The 17,854-nt window shown below is 42.2% G+C and overlaps 1 protein-coding gene across 3 annotated transcripts in view; it reads left to right on the forward strand.

Moving 5' to 3' along the window:
• The window catches only part of MID1 (midline 1), a 259,422-nt gene that overhangs the window by 102,658 nt on the left and 138,910 nt on the right, over window positions 1–17,854 (forward strand). Inside the window, exon 1 of one of the 3 annotated variants that reach the window (XM_077343253.1) lies at window positions 10,454–10,732. The exons of the other annotated variants lie outside the window; for them this stretch is intronic. The gene's annotated coding sequence lies outside the window, so the exon portion shown is untranslated. Of the gene's footprint in view, window positions 1–10,453; window positions 10,733–17,854 lie in introns of those variants that run through there. 3 annotated transcript variants of the gene reach the window in all.

Consider the following 17,854-nt stretch of genomic DNA (forward strand, 5'->3'; position numbering starts at 1 on the left):
CCTTCCTTCCTTCCTTCCTTCCTTCCTTCCTTCCTTCCTTCCTTCCTTCCTTCCTTCCTTCCTTCCTTCCTTCCTTGTATTCCATTTATTATATCCTGCTCTCTTCTACAGTGGGGACCCAAGTAGAGTACACCATTCTGCTCTCTTTCATTTCACAACAACCCTGAGAAGTAGATGGGCTGAGAGTGTGTGATTGACCCAATGTTACCTAACATGGGGACATAGTAGAAGGGGGATTCGGAACCTAGTTCAACACTCAGACTATTACTCCACACTGATTCTCTTTTTTTTCTGATTTATTACATATGTCTTGTTCTCATTCCTTTGTTTTTTCCTACCCCCTGCTCTTTAATTTTTTTTCCTGCTTTAATTCTCAGACTTTTATCACTTAGAAAAGAACTAAGATATCTTAGGCCAAGTGGCATTTCTCACACATTGGAAACCATGAGATTAGACAGATGGTTTGAGCTCTATAGTGTTGTGTGGTTTTTTTAATTAGTTTTCTTAAATTTAATACACTCATTTTTCAGTACACTGTGGGAATATAATATCAGAAACATCCTGTGGCTAATTCAATGCACATGAATTTTAACCAGCGTCTGCAATCGGATGAATTGAATATCTGTCTAGAAAACACAGGCAATGAAAGGAAATACAACTAACACTTCCATGTGTTAAAGTATCTTAATAAAAATGCCAAAAATATTTTTGTACCTGGCGTATTTGTGTTATGACTAAATAAAACGTGTGCTCTAGCGTGCTCTGGTGCAAGAACCTTGAGTAATGTTATGTAAAGGAACTAATAAAAAGATATTGATATACTGGAATTTTAGCATCTCTGCTATGTACCACTTAATGTATTTCCAGACAAAAGGGTTAGGTTTGTATGAGTACAATACCCTTTTGAAAAGTGGCTTTATGCAACAGAAAGTGGTTTCACTTTGCCTTATCAAGGGGAAAGGGGTATGATACATTTTTATGTAATTTTCCTCAGATCTCCTTATTTGAATTTATTTTCTGCCTTTCATTGGTGTAAATTTTTCATTTAAAGGATCCATTTTGACCAGTGCTCATTTGCTGATGTAAGAGAAATGTAGTCTAATACCAAAGAACTGGGAACAGTCGTCTTGCTTTGCTAAAGATGTAAGAGTGACTAGCTGTGGTCTTTTCTATGACTGATACAGTGGAATGTCACTAAGTCCTAGTGTAGATTTGTTGTTCTAATGATATTTGGCTGTCTCACCTAGTGGCTTCACTAGAAGTTATTTCCTGTTTTTGGCTTGAATTAAATCCTCCTTGATCCACTCACCCAACTGACTCAACAGAAGTTACTCAAAGATTCTCAGACTCTGTTAGGCTTTAACAGTCCATCACAGTTGTATCTTCTTGTACGGGGACTTAAGAAATAGACAGTACTATGAAGTGACTATGTCTCCAAATACAACTAATGTGGCAAATCCAACAATATTCCATTCCCAAACAATGTATAATTAAGAAGAACTTTGTGGAAGGCATCTCATTTCCCCCTCTTTCACTCTTTCCTCTTTTCCTGAAAGTCTCCCAAACCTCTTGTCTTTTCCTGTTCCTTCTCAACTTATAGGATTGCAAACCTCCAGGTGGAGATCACAACAGATCTCCCAACTACAGAGACTGGTTCTTCCAGCTTAGGGCTGTTGGCTACAGGTTGGAAAATTCCTGGAGGTTTGGGCATGGAGCCTTGAGAAAGCACAGTTTTTGATGAGAAGTGACCTCAGCAGGGTCCACCCTTCAAAGTAGCCATTTTCTCCAGAGGAACTGATCTCTGTCATCTGGAGAGCACTTTCAGGTGATCTTTCACCACTGCCTGGAAGTTGCAACTCTAGTTCCCCTGGAGGAAATGGCTACTTTGGAGGATGGAATTTATAGCTATACACCTCTGAGGGCCATTCCACACAGCGCTAATGTTGCTGAAGTATAACTGTTGTGAAACGCTATTTTTGTAACATTATGCACAACGTCGTACACAATCCGCAACACTCCTGCAACACTCCCGCAAAAAGCGGTTCGATGTAGCGCTTTTTGGGGAATCGTAAAACGTGGATTCCCCTTTAAAAAACTGACTCCTGAGAACAACCTGCAACACATCCTAATTAAAACTTTCCAAGCGCCATCACCCACAGTTAAAAAAAAAAAGAAAGAAACACGTGTCAACGAATACACACGAGCGCAGCATGTTTTGTCCAATAAAGGAATGTTTTGGGAAGAGAAACCGAAAGACAGCTCTCTATGGAGCAGTGAGTAAACACATATTCGTTGCCACTTTTGGGTTTTTTAAAAAAATTAAAGGGAAAAGGGGTTTTTGGTGGCACTAGGATATCTATTTCATTGGCTCTTTAGTTTGATTGATGGCCAGAGGCTGGCAGAAATGCCAAAAATTATGTCTCGTTTGTAGCGATTCAGGCAAGACTGGAAATTTGTGGGTAGCTAAAACAGTGCTAGTGGGAGAACATTTTTTTCTGCTAGAAATGGCTGTGTGTGTTATCAAGACCTGCCGCTATTAATTGTAGCACTTTATGATAGCGCTTACATTTATCTACATTGGCGGTTGTGTGGAATGGCCCTGAGTTCCCCCCACTCTTTCCAGAGTCCACCCCTCTAGGAATGTCTTAATCCAGAGTCAGCAACCTTCTCTTTTCCCATTTCAAACAGCCACCCTAGCTTTATCTGCCCCTCTGTCTTAAGCTTCCTCACCCTGACAAATTTTACCTAGGAAAACTGTGGCCCAATTTTGTGGTACAAGCACCTAGGCCAGGCCAACTTGCATGGCAGGGAACCCTCAAGGAGTTGTGGGTAGTACCTCACTTTCCCCTGTATCCCTCTCCCCACACTATTGCCTCTCTCTCTCCTAATTGGTTACTCCTACATTGGCTTCTATTTGCACTGCCTCATTTTCTCCTTACAGCCATTCACCTTTTGTCTGCATCCTATTTTCATCATCACTGAATTAATTAATTTAATTTATATACTGCCCTCCCATACAGCTCATTCAGACATATTCATTATTTAGCTACTTCATTTATACCCCATCTTTCTCCACAATGCAGAAGCTTACCGTATTCCCCTCTCTTTATTTACACAACAATCCTATGGGGTAATCAGGTTGAAAATATGTGACTGGCCAGAAATCACTTTGACTGTTTACGCACTGGGAACTTCACTGCCCAAGCTCCCATGCAGGAACACAAATCAGGGGTGGATGAGGTGCACCGGGCCAAATGCTCCCCCATGGCCCATTATGCATGGTCACCGAAATGGCGATTTTGGGCCACATGAAAAAACGCGGAGGGGGAAGAAGCGAAGCAAACCGCTTATTCATGGGATGGGACGCAACGGCGGCAAAACCCAGAGTAAGCGATTATGCACGCGGCGACCCCGGCGCCGCTTCTGGTTGTGCCCTGATCACCCGGAAGCTGCGCTTTCTTCCACCTTTCGCTAACGCGGCTTTTTCGGCGGCATGCATCAAATCTGTGGCCAGTTGCAGCCGGCTCCGTGTGTTATCGGTGATTTTAGTCGCCGCCATTCCACCCCGAATGTGTGCTATCCCCCCCGTGCATAATGAGTCCATGTGAGTGCAGGAAAAGGTGGGGCAACCTGCCCCGACTAAAATTCCAGCCTGCAGCCTGGCATGAAACCTCCAGTGCATGAACGGTCCTAGTGAGCTTCCACAGCAAGGTAGGAATTTGAACCTGGGTCTCCCCTACCTTACTCTGAATCTCTTAGCACTATATCACACTCGCTTTCATAGGGGCATTGTTGCACAGCAGCAAGCACCCAGGCCTAGTTGAGTAATACAGGCTGGGTGAGATCAAGACACTCAGTGGTTTCTCCAAGACCTAAGCTTGTCAACTTCCAGGTAGAATTTGGATCTCTCCCAGAATTACAGCTGAAGTCCAGTTGATAGAGATCTATCCCCTTGGCAAAAATTACTGCATTGAAGGGTGGATTCTATGGTGCTATATTCAGCTAAGGCCTCTCCACTCCCCGAACCCTGCCCTCCTCAGAATCTACCACAAAATATTTAGGAATTTTCCAACCTGGAACTGGGAACCCTAGCTAGGTCTAGCCCAAAGGAATCTGCTCTCAAAAGCCAAAATAGACCTGGAAAGTGTCCTGACCCTCTCCCTGCCTTTAACCAACAGAACCAAGCTTGGAATGCTTTGGCTGCCCAGCAACAGCTGCTAAGGGAATCTGTGACTTCAAGCTACAGACACCCCTTATATCATTTTCAGAATTTTTAAAACTCCCAGTGGATGTTTGTGTGTATTTAGTTTTCACATTTATCGCAAACCCGAGCCTTTTCAGGTTTGTAGGAATATCTGTCTTGCCTGTCACTGCTCTAGTCACATGATTTAAATATCCTAAGATTTAGTCAACTTGGCTATTAATATATAGACTGGCAGTATAAATTCAATTACAACTTGCTCCAGTACCAGAATATTTCACCTGGGATATATGAAAAGCAGTTCCCGTGTATCATGAAATATGGATAATGCGCTACTGACATTATTATGATTGACAGGTGTGTTAAGTACTGGTCCTGAAAATGAATGTTCCTGCCTCAGATCCATAATTAAAGTAGATTTAGAGAGCTGGTTAACCCACTTCCTTACACTGTGCTAATCTCATCACATGGGAATTCTCTTCCTACTCAAAATGTCTCTTTTACAAAATGGGAGAAAAAATGCCATATAACTGTCACCATGCATTCAAACATTAAACTAAATATAGAGTTGTGTAATAATTCAGTAATTATCTGCGCACACTCCAGTTTAAATTAAAGTCATTGTTTATTTAAGTTGATCAAGGCTGCTGTATTCCTTCAATAATTATATCAAAAGCATCGGCAAAACTTTTGCAATTTTTTCAAACACTAGGACCATTTAGTGAGGAGGCCAGAAGAGCCATTTAGCCTAGGCCTCAAGCTCAAAGATACTTATTAATTATTTTGCATTTTATAATTAGTGCAGTTGCACAGAAAATGGAGAAAAAGACCTTTTTCTGTGCAATTGCACTAATTGTTTTAGGGATATAAGCCATCTTTCATGTCACTTTAGTTAGTTAATTATTCAGTTTGTATGGGCAAAGTTCCAGACTAGAAATTATTTGTCTCTTTTATATTATAGTGTGGAAAAAACTGATTGGAGATTAGGAAGTGATTAGTAGACATTAGAAGATGGAAATTTTACTTGGACCTATACTGAACTGTAACTTTAAAAAAAAACACAGTTATGTTATTCTTATGATATTAAAAATATATATTAATTCAAATATGTTTTTCCTAGATTAAAACTTGATGGTTAATTTGATCTGCAAATGCATTGGCTGAATTTATTAAATGCATCCACTTAAATCTCAGTGTACTTATTCCTTTGTAAAGTTTCCAGTTCAAATATTAATTGTCCTTCTAACATTAAGAGCCAGCTAGGTATAGTGGTTAAGAGCATTGGACTCTGATCTGGAGAACTGGGTTTGATTCACCACTCCTCCTCCACATGAAAGCCAGCTGGGGGACCTTGGGCGAGTCACAGTTCTTAGAACTCTCTCAGTGTCACCTACCTCAAAGGGTGGGCAGAGGAAGGGTAGGCAAATGTAAGCTACTTCTTTCGGTAGGAAACATTGTGGTATAAAACCTCAGCTCCTCCTCCTCCTCCTTCAGAATCAACTTACATATTGTTTTTATTATTCCCACTTGAGAAATGGTAAAATTAGTATATATTCTGGACTTCCAAGGCTTTTTTGAGGAGCCATTTTCAAAATCAGAGAGTAAGAGAATGTCAAATTGGTTTATGGACTTTTTATTAATAACTAGCGAAAACCAGCAGTAATTTAAATAGGTATTTTTATTTTCTAAAATGTCATTAGACAAACAAAACTGTCAAGGGGAATCTGTTAGTATTACTACTTTCACAGCTGTTAAGAGAGATACAGCAAATACAAGTCAGTGAGAAATTGTCTTCTCCTGGACTCTCATATCATCTGGTACAGCCTAGGAGAAATGCAGTATAATTTATTGTTAGCTATAACAGTTACCTGGGGAACTGGAAATAAGTTTTGATTCAACCCTGTTCCCTAGCAATATGACAGAATTGTCATTCTTGGAGAAATCAATTTATAGTAAAACTTGTCACTAACTCCAGTGAATTTAGTTTCCTAACCCAAACCCAACATTTCTGAGGGGAGGAAAAGACTCCATTGCATTTTAAAATTGCCCCATCCTCATTCATTTCAGTGCTCCCCTCAGAACTGTTGGGTTTGGCTAATATATTTCTTGGTGACAGCAGAGCTGCTGGGTTATATATTTCTTGGTGACAGCAGAGACACTTTCTTCACAAAAGCTTGTGCATGAAGGGACTCTGAATACATATCAAATTGTATTTATTTAAAACATTTCTATTCTGCCTTATCTTCTTGAACACATGGCGCTTGAAGTTTGGAGTATCATTTTTGCATTCCATATTTCTCATATTAATCACTTATTTATAGTAAAATCAGCTTATGTCCCCCACTCATTTTTCTGTACTTTTAAGCCTTTTCTGTGAAAGTAACCATATGAGGCCAGATTAATATTTCATATTTTGAACTATGAAAAAAGAAACAAGGTTTCAAGAGTTGTGGGATCTAAATCTTAACATGAAAGCTTGCTGACTGGCAAATGCCAACAAAAAGTCAAGAGGAAGGTTCATTAAATGTCCTGGGTACCAGGAAGAAAATAAGGCATTAAACCAATTACAGAAGCCTTGTATTAAGCCAAATCTGACAGTCACATCAGCCAACATTATTTTTCGAACAGTCATCAAAAAGATTGGTGGTACACTTAGGAAGAGCCAAAGTAACATAAGGAATTTCCATAACTTTTCACCATGCTCAGATACTGAGTTTTCAAAATGGATAATTTGGGAGGAAAATATGTTTTGAGGAGTATTGAGGAGTATCTTAGTACCTTTTGGCTATTTCCAACCAGATGAACAGTTACAGGGAATTCAAAAGCTTGCTTACTCTTTTTGTGATATTTTGAGTTCATCCTAATAAAAGAGCTAAGGAATTTTGATACAGAAAAAACACAGCTATTTATTATATTTGCCAATTCAGGTAGGAAAAAGTGATTCTTGTTGAATATTGTAATTCTCTCCCATTCAAACCGAATACAAACACTTATCTTTTCCTAACAGTCTGTTACTGATACTGCAATGTTGCCATCTGTGGTGGGTGCCACAGTAGCACCCCACTTGGTCCCGGAACACCTAGCCACAGTGATCCACGTGACAGTAATTTCTAGACTGGACTTCTGCAACTCGATCAACACAGGCCTGCCCTTGACTTTGATCCGGTCACTGCAACTGGTCCAGAAGGCAGCAGTCAGGGTCCTCACATCAACACCTTGGGGGTCCCATATCCAGCCTATCCTCCAGCAGCTGCGCTGGCTTCCAGTTGAATTCCAGATCAGACTTAAGGTTCTGGTTATTACCTTTAAGGTCTTATGCAGTCTGGGCCCAGTGTACCCGAGGGCTCATCTCTCTTGCTTACACCCCCCAAAGAGCCTTATGCTCCAGCACTTCCAACTTTCTGATGATTCCTGGAAAGCACACTTGACCTCAACTAGGGCCAGAGCTTTTTTCATCCTGCCCCCACCTGGTAGAACGAGTTCCCAGAGAAGATCAGGGCCCTAACAGAACTTGAACAGTTCTGCAGTGCCTGCAAAAGGGGGCACCTCCACCAGGCATTTGGTTGAGTTTGACCTGAACCACCACTTCACAAGGGCTCTCCCCCTGAGCCTCCTTCCTATGGTACCCACTACAGTTCTGCCCAACCCACTGGGCTATCAGCATGTGTTAAATTAATGTTCTCCATATTATATCGTTCTACTATGTTGCTTGCCATTATCACTGTATTATTATTAAACTAAATTATCTGTATAGTTTCTGTTTTATGTGAACTGCCCTGAGCCTTCAGGGAGGGTGGTATATAAATATAATTAAATAAATATTTTTGAGTGAAAAGCAATGATGATAATACTCATGGTCAGTCCTATACCCAGTAATTATACAGCCAACACTGGAGATTGTGTTGAAGCTGTAACCAAAGGTGAACAGATTAGTTTAATTACAAAGCCAGTTGCATTTATACCCTTGCTTTATGTCAGATACTCCTAAATGCTATCACTGTCTTTCACATCATGGCAACAATCTTACCATTAAGTCACATGGCAACAGATTCTAGCTTTCCAAGCTGCATTGTGTAACCAAGTATTAGATAATATTTTAAAGAAAAGAGACTCATCAGAAAGAGACTGAAGTATGTACCAAAAATATCCCACAAGCGGCTTTAGTTTGTTCAGAGATAATTTTATTTGCACATAGGTAAACATGATATTAAGGAAGTGTCCATTGATCTTGAGCATAAAGTTGAGCAGTGCTGTGATTGCTGTTGGGAAAGAAAGCAGCAGCTTGGTGGAAACAAAATTTTCTTTCAGCTCATGGGGTTCCATGAATTACCATTTTCATGTTTTTCCTGAGAGGGAAAAGAAATTACATTGCCCTGTAGTTGGAAGAATAACAAGAATACTCTAAACATGCTTTTGTGTTCTTTTCAATGAAGTTATGTTGATTGGATTAGTGCACCACTGCACTTGCTTCAGCCTTGGATTTCATTCGGGATTCAAAGTGTGATTCACATGTTGAACATTACATGTTGAAAGTCAACAATCCCAAGCACAACCTCATGACCTACTGACTTGATTCATTTGTGCAACCTATAAATAATAGCAGGATCATTATTCTTGGAAGCTGGAATGTAGAGAAACACATAGATTGTACAGTAGTGGGGTAAAAAAATCTTGGTTTAAAACCATCGTTATCTCTGTATCACTTCTATTTTGTTATTTAAATGTCCCACCCCATGTGCCAAAATTTACATGGTACGTATATTGTCAGAGTCTAGTAGTATAGCACCACTGGATTTCTCTTGGCTGCATGAGACAACTCCTAGGGATAGATTCAAGTGGGTAGCCATGTTGGTCTGAAGCAGCACAATAAAACAAAATCAGAGTCCAGTAGCACCTTTAAGACCAACAAAGATTTATTCAGGGTGTGAGCTTTCGAGTGCAAGCACTCTTCGTCAGACTATGAACTACCATCATGACAATGGGAATATAAAGCAAAAAAAGAGTTCAGACTGTTTGGTGAGGAAAGACCATTCTCCAAGAGTCTATAGTCTTTTGGTATACTGGTCATCTATAATACCCTGGCAACTAGAGAGGGAAACAATCTGGAATAGCCTTGAATATAACAAGACTATTCTAGTCTGTGTTTCCTGTTTTTACGTCTGATACCTTTTGATGAGCGCAAATTATGAAGCAGAGAGAAGGAAGAGAATTTCTTGGGTTCCTGCAGTGCAAGTTGGTAGCACATCCCTGCAAATACCCCCCCCCCCCACACACACACACACACAACTGAGCTGCAACAGATTTCTTGATTTGCAAGGCATTTTCTAGGTAGTGATTTATTCCTCAGTTAGATAAGCACAGCCATTGCTGTTGGGAATGCACAATGATGGGCCTCTATTCAGACTTCAGATTTCCTTGATTGTACCCAGAGATCAAAAGGCCGATTTCCATTTAGAGTGGAACAGATGACATAACAGCTGGAACGTCGGTTGAGACATGTGTGCAAAGGAGATGGGGATTTTAGGACCTTAGACTGTGTACGTTTGTGTGCGCTTTCCCCTAAGAACAATGTAAACAACCCAAAGACCATATAATAGATCCAGCTTCAAAGCAAGGGTCAGAGAGACTAAACAAAGTACAGCAGATAAACAGAATTCCAGAAGAGAGGGGGGAAAGCCCACCAGCAATTTTATTGTCAGTCTCTGGACTGTTTACTGCTTGAATCCATTGCTTGTGATTTGGGGAAAGACTGGAGGGGAAGGCTTGGCTTCCGTTTATAATCGCTCTGCTCGTCTTCAACTTTACAGATTCAAGCTTTTGAAAGGCAGCCTGCAGTTCTGCTGTGTCCAATTTGCGCATTCCCTTTAGCTACCCTATTAAAATTTTGTGGCTCTGTGTACCAATTTGACAGAATTCTTGGGTAATGACAAGGTGTTACTAGCAAGCAAGGGTCCGCCAGGCGTTTTTAGGCACCGGCTCGCTGTAGCTCCATTCCACAAGGCAACTTTGGGGCACGCAAGGCTCAGGAGCCCGTGGAAGGTGAAGAGTGGACCCAGAGGATTCAGATCGGAACGAAACTGGCCTCTTTGCCCACAAACCAACTTTCCCCTTTGTAGCCAGAGACACTGTTTCCAGCTGCTTTGCAGCCTCTTAAATCCTCGCAAGCTTTCCTAATCCTCGCGTAGGCAGCCCTTTATGTGCGGTTGCTCCCTCCCTCGGCCCCTGATTGGCGAGGCTACTCCATGGCCTAATTCAGCCAACTACTCCATCGCGGAGCTGCGATTTGAAATCGGAGCTCGGCGGACAGTTGCTTCTCCGGCTCCTAATAGGCTCGCCGCGGAGCCAAGGTCGAGCAACTTGACTTTGCCTTCGGAGCGGTGCGCGCAGCCGAGGAAAGAGGCGGAAGAGTCGTCGGCGACGGGGAGAGAGAAACTTGCCGGCTCGTCGGGAACGGTGGATGGCAGTGCCGTTTCTCCCTGCCGCTCTCGCCTTTCTTGCCGGATGGAGAATGGGAGTCTAAACATGCGGCAGGTAAGGCTGCCGGGGCTGCCTGGGGGCCGCGGCTCGGCCTCGGCGCGCCTTCCCACTTTTTCTTTCACTTTCTTCTCGCCGGTGCCCGGTGACGTCATGGGCGAGGCATGGGGCGCCTTGGCAGCGGCGCAGGGCCGGGGGGCGCGGGCCCCTCCGCGACGTCGACCTTTGTTCGTGGCCCCGGCAGGGACCGCTCGCCGGCGTCCTGCAGACTTGTCAGTCACAGGGCGCTCAGCCAGCCCCCCACCCCTCCCCGGTTGGATGGCTGCCCGCTCAATACTTCCATCTCTTTGCGTGTGTCCGGTTTTGAAGCTGCCCCTCTCGTGGCTGTGGCTTTTAAAGAGCGCGTGTTTTTGCTTTTTTAAACGAAAGTGTCGCTTCTTTGCAAGCTTGGCAGCTGTAAGCATAGGCGAAACTTTTGCTTGTGCAGTTTTCAGGGTTAGCGCAGTTTTCATGGCCTCGTGTTACAGTCTTTCCCGCGAGTGTGCGCTCAAACGCCCTGCGCGCTTTCCCACACGTGTCCTGGAGGGCTCCTCTTGTCGCCCGGACGCTGCTTGTGGGCAGCTGCCCGTGGATGCGAAGTCAGCGAGTTCTCACAGAGAGTTCTTGTTTCTCCCGGGGCGTGAAAGATTCCGCTTGCCTAGCTTCCTGTCACCTTGAGGCGGCTACAAGGGGGAGCAAGCGGGCGCAAGAGGGGGGGGGAGGTTGCACCTGTATCGTAGAAATAAAACCTTGCCTAGAAGATGTGTTTGCAGTTGGAAGGGATCGAGGTGGGAATCGTTTTGACTGTGTTCAGAGCAATTTCACCCACAGTGAGGGGCAAAGCCAATCGTGGCGGTGGGTTTCGCTTTCCAGAGGCCATCGCATGTGGTGGCCGTGCCTCGTCTCTGTGGGAAAGCAATTTATTACTTGCACTCAATCAGCTCGTTCTCTCAGCAATTGTGGACGCATCCTAGGATTTATTATCACCGCTAGGGGGAGCTTTGGTTAGGAAGGTTACTACAAAAAGGTAAAAGTACAGCGAAACACCCATACTTTACTTACTGTGTTTGAAAAGTCTGTCGTTTCCCCCTTGCCTGCTCCTCTTACCAGGTTATGATGCTTCCTCTTAGAATACAGTCCTGCACATTTCTGAACAAAGAACAGGTGTGTGACACTTAAAAAAATGGTTGGACTGCATAGCTAAAACAGAATAAGAGAAAGAGGATCTTAAGAGAAAGAAGAAATGGTGTCTAAAAGATAAAAGAGACAGTATTTAGCTTGTCTCATACGGTGTTCCATTATGAACCCCGATCCTCTTCTCAGAAGGTCTGTTAAATGTCCAAGCTTACAAAAAAAGGGGAAAGGGGGATTGGTTTCTGTGGATTTGTTACATTCTCAACATGTGTGACAAGTGATGTGATCTTTTGACCTGCTTGGTGGTTCTTATCAACATCTTAGCCATGGATGTGTCCAGTTTTTTCTCACATTTAGTCATGTCTCGTATTACAACTGTGAGATATGTGGATGCTCTCCAAACTCTCACCAGCAATGTTAAATGTATTATCAGGATTATTGTATGTTGCTGGCACATCTTGTGAGTGCCTTGATGTGGTCCTGCAGGGCTTGTGTGTACACAGAAAACATTTGCATGTAGTTACCTAATACAGTGTCTTCAAGTAATTTTTCCCCCTTGTAATGCTCACTTCTCCATGTTCCGTCTCCTTTTTTGTATAATGGAGAGGGCAATGTAGGATCTTATTGACATAATCCCAGATCTGTGACTTTGTTTTTTTGTTACAAGTTTGAATTGCTTTCTGCTAAATCTATACTTTTTTCCCTCGCCATAAATAAGGGTTTAGACCAGGGGTAGTCAAACTGCGGCTCTCCAGATGTCCATGGACTACAATTCCCAGGAGCCCCTGCCAGCAAATGCTGGCAGGGGCTCCTGGGAATTGTAGTCCATGGACATCTGGAGGGCCGTAGTTTGACTACCCCTGGTTTAGACTAACACATACAATATGATTGTCAGTTTAGCTTTAACCTGCTGAAATTCCCTAGATGCTGGGCTGGATCCAAAACTATCAAAGCAGAGTTTGCTGCAGAGATCTCTGTTCTACTTCTCCAGTCTGCTCCCCAGAAGGCCCTCCCAAATGCCAGAAGGAGGATGTGATGCAACCCAGGGGACCACAGTGGAAGGCCACCCCAGTGTGGTGTAGTGGTTAGGAATACGGACTTCTAATCTGAAAAAACGGGTTTGATTCCACGATTTCCCACATGCAGCCAGCTGGGTGACCTTGGGCTTGCCACAGAACTGATAAAATTGTTCTGACTGAGCAGGAATATCAGGGCTGTCTCAGCCTCACCAACTTCACAGGGTGTCTGTTGTGGGAAGAAGAAAGGGAAGGCGATGTTAAGCCATGCTGAGACTCCTTCAAGTAGAGAAAAGCAGCATATAAGAACCAACTTTTCTTCATCGTTGTGATTCCAATTCTTAGAATGGAACAGGGGTTTGTGGGTAGGTGGAGTCTTCCCATATGTTGCAGTGTATTCCACTCTGAGGGTCCTTAAGGTAATGGTTCTGGATGTGGGTAAGGAAAGAAAGCCCTGACCTGAATGGCCTGGCTAGCCTGCTCTCTCTGGATTTCAGAAGCAATGCAGGATTGGTCCTGCTTAGTATTTGGATGGGAGACCACCAAGGAAACCCAGGGTTGATATGCAGAAGCAAGCATTGGCAAACCACCTCTGCTAATCTTGAGACTCTATGGGGTCACCATAAGTTAGATATGACTTTACAGGACTTTCTATCACGAAATAACGGGGAAAAGATCTCTTCCACAATTTGTGCTCTGCTTGTGGAAGATATGATCATGAAACAGGTTTGAAGGACCCATTCTTTCTGCTTCTAAACAGCTGTTGGAAAGTTTGAGAGTTTCCAAACAAATGTATTTGAGACTGCAATATTTAAAGTGGTGTTCTGAGAATAATCAACACAATCCTGCATAAGTTTGGCAGGATCATGCTCATAGAAAACGGAGTACTGTGTATGCGTTCTGGTTTATCACTGCTATGGTTACACAGCATCTCTGTTATATGATATTTGTAAGAGGGGGTGGAAAATTTGGAGCTGACATACATAAAAGCCCATGTAGTGGTTCACCTTCTTTGCATATGTTTTTATTTTCCAACTAAAGCCCTTTTATTGGCAATTTAATACTTGCTATAAAGTAAGAATGTTTTGTTTGTTTGTTTTTAACTAAAAAAAACTTAACCTTCCTCATTGGTGAGAATGTCTCCCATCCGTGTGTTTCTCGGATTCTGAAGGGAGGGGGGAATGTACTTTTATGTCTGAGAATGTTGCTTTCGTATGTCACAGATAATAATAGGGAAAAAATGCATAGAACCCATAGGCTGAGCGTGTATCAGTTAATTAGTGGCTGGACATTACACAGTAGGAAGTCTGGCAAGGTTTTGTGAGTGTGTGCGTGCATGAGTATGTATGTGTTGTCTGCTTTCTTTGATCACTTCTGTGGTAAATAGACATGCAGAGTAACTATGGCAACATGTGCTGTAGGTTTGTGGGAACAGGGGAGACTCAATCACTCAACAAAGAGTAGTTTGTTAGAATAGTTGGTTATGATTACAAAAAGGTGGTAACAATCAGACTATTTAAAAACAAGTTCAGGAGGGAGGGAAATGTGCATTTATGTTACTAAATTAAAAACAAAATATTCTCGTCTGAAGCTGTGGAAGATCGATTATGGTGCAAGACCAAAAGAAACCCCAACCAAATAGCCTAAAAATTGATTCTTTAATAAAATGAGTTGGATGGGCGTTAATGGAAGATTTAACTGCAACAAAAGCAGAGTTGATGAACGTAATACGGGCAAAGTCATTTGGAAAATCAGGAAAAGTAGCTTTTTTTGCAGACTTCGAAGGCTTTTTGTGCACAATTCTTAAACAACTATTTCAGTCACCTGCCTGTAGAGGTCAGGCTTGAAATTTAATTGCTGTAAGGAAAGCCAGATATACATCCGCTAGGCAAGGAAATGAATGCCGTTCACTGTCTCCATTAGGTCTTACATGTAAATGCTCAGCAGTATGAAATCTTTTCTAATACCATTAAATATTTTCTGCAATACTGTCAACCCAAGTGGCCAAACTATCAGTGGAATTGTTTCCTAATATCCGAAACTGCACCAAGCAGAAACTTTTTTGGGATTTAGGTTATTTAACTCTGTAGTTCCATCTGATACCCATCTGACCATAAGCATGCCCATTGGTAGAAAGCTTCCATTACAATAGTATTTTGGAATATTTGATAACTTCTGGAATCATTGCATTCAGGCAAAATCATATTGCCCTTCAGAGATCCTTAGCAAACTACAAATACAATTTGACAGATAACACTCAGTGATATAAAATGTATCGACCCGCTAAATGTTCTTTTGTTCACGAATATACTTGCAGCACTATTGATCCCAGTAACCCCATGAAGGATGATATGATGGATGTTTCATTTGAGTATTGCTTTTAGAAAGTTGGGGGTGGTGGGAATTGCAGTAGGTTTAAGATTGCCAACTCCAGTTTAGGAAATTCCTGGAGATTTGGGGGGTATAATGCTACTGGGCCCACCTTTTTTCCAGGAAAACTGGTTTCTGTTGTTCGGAGGGTCAACAGAACTCTGGGAGATCTCCAGCTGTAATTCTGAGAGATTTCCAGGCCCAACCTGTCAGCTAGTAATCCTAAGAGAGTGCCTGTATCACTGGGCAGATGTGAGAGTTTAAAGTATGTAGTAGGTAGTGTCAGTATCTTCAGACTTCTCCCCAAAAATCTGAGTATCTGAATGTTCTTTGATTTTCATTCTATTCCTAACTCTGGTTTAGGGAAGAAAATATACTTGCCTTAAATGCTTACTTTACCCTAGAGTGTGATCAAAATTTTCTGATGTAATGTTAATGCTAAGTCTCAATCTAAATTCCCTTTATGAAAGTAGTAAAAAAAGTTACAGTGCATCTAAAAGAATTTGCTTGCCCAGAGGGATTCTGAAGGAAAAGATTCATGTGTTTGAGTATTCATTTTCATTGCTATATGATGTACTGTAAACAGGATGGTTTGTTAGTCTAACACGCTTACACATTGCCAAGTTTCACTCTTGTCGATTTATAGCAAATGAGAAAAGCAGTTGCAATTGCAAAAGCAGTTGCAGTGGGGATGCAAATAGGTCCCACTGTTCTCATGCCAAGGGCATCCTTGGGAGTAGTCGTTTTTCCAGCATCTTGCCTTGAGTAGAGAGGGCCTGTCTGGTACCCCCAAAACCAATATCCCCATCACTGAGAGACTTTATTTCAAAATGGAAACAATTCATAAAGTACAGTTGTAGCCCTGTGAGCCTGTATTCACAAATGAACACAGAGAAAAATAAGAACAGGTTCAAGCCCTGCAGTGCTGGCAAACTCCCAGGTGCTCCTGTTTGCCTACTTTTGCCAACTCTTCTATGCCGCTGACTGGTTCCCTGATAGGAGAGAAGACTGTACCATTTCTGTCAGGTTTGTAATTTTGGTAACTTGTCCTAGTGGCAGCAGGAGGGAGCAAGACTAACGGACTAGGGAGCAAGACTAACGGACTTGGTAAGGAAGATGGGCTTGTAGCACAACTAAAGAAAACACTGGAAGTCTTTTTTGCATTGTGTCTGACTTTAGCCTTCTTTAAAACTTCTTCCAACTTTGCATCATGGGAAAGAATCAAACTATAGCAGCGACATCCATGGAAGCATCTGTGAATTTCTTCTTTTTCACACTTTTTATAAACTGTGTTTTAATATGCCAGACAGATGAGAGTATTCCATGGGGCCATGTAATTCTGTAGCCACTATTTTTGTTGTTGACTGCAGAGTTAGCTAAGAGGAGGCAAAACTGTATTCCACAGTGTGTTCCCTGTCTCATCATAAATAGAAGAGAATCTGAACAGGATTTTTCGGGATTACATCCCACTACTAATTTCCACTCATTTTAAATCAGATTTGCATCATTATATACGATTAATTTGCCTTGTGAATTTGTTGGTACACTGAGCTCAGCGTTATATTACCTATTCTTACTGGCAGTGCCTCCCTGAGGAATCTTTTGCCATGAAGGAAAATGTCATCTTGTCAGGCTTGAATGGACAAATGACTGATCCTTTTGAATCCCCTCAATAGTTCTCTTTAAAAAGGCATGAGCACTGGTCATTCCTAAGAACAGTCACTGTGAAAAAATGTGAGAAATACTATGCTATTTTTTAAAAATTTACATTTCTATGCCATTTTGTCACTCAGTGACCCCAAGGCAGCAAACTTTAAAATATTTCAGGAGTTAAGACAGTGTTCAAAATACAACAGCAGAAAAATATTTAAAACAATTTAGAAAAACAAACTGGGAAAAGAGCTAATAAGAATTAGTGGGGGTATGACAAATGAAACAAAATCTTTACCTGCTGGTGGAAGACAATGATAGAAGGAAACAAATGTCTCTTGGAATAGAGTTCCAAAGTTTTGTCACCACAACCAAGAAAGCCCTTGTTTGGGCTTCTAACCAGTAAGGAGGAGGCGACCTTTGCAGGGTCTCTGAAGAACACAGAATAGTTGGAGTGGTTTGAATGAGAAGTAATCCTTGAGATATGCTGGCCCCAAGCCATGTAGTACTTTGTTGTTGTTAGTTGCGAAGTCATGTCCAACCCATCGCAACCCCATGGACAATGATCCTCCAGGCCTTCCTGTCCTCTACCATTCCCCGGAGTCCATTTAAGCTCTCACCGACTGCTTCAGTGGCTCCATCCAGACACCTCATTTTATTTATTTATTTATTTTATTTATTTATCATACTTTTATACCGCCCTCCCCGGAGGCTCAGGGCGGTTTACATTATAACAGAGAACCATACATAAAACAGTCTGTAGAACATGTACACCAATAACCAACAATTGCAACCAAACACAACACAGTATAACAATAAACAATCATAACACAAACAGGTCCAGGGCTTGTTGATGGGATTCTGAGGGGGGTGGCTTATTGATTGAATTCTGAGGGGGGGGTGGGGGGGAGCAGGGGCCCTTGGTCGCTGTAGATTACATCTGGTCTCGGCCAAATGCCTGGTGGAGGAG

This window comes from Paroedura picta, chromosome 6, assembly GCF_049243985.1.
Source record: "Paroedura picta isolate Pp20150507F chromosome 6, Ppicta_v3.0, whole genome shotgun sequence".
Lineage (NCBI taxonomy): Eukaryota > Metazoa > Chordata > Lepidosauria > Squamata > Gekkonidae > Paroedura > Paroedura picta.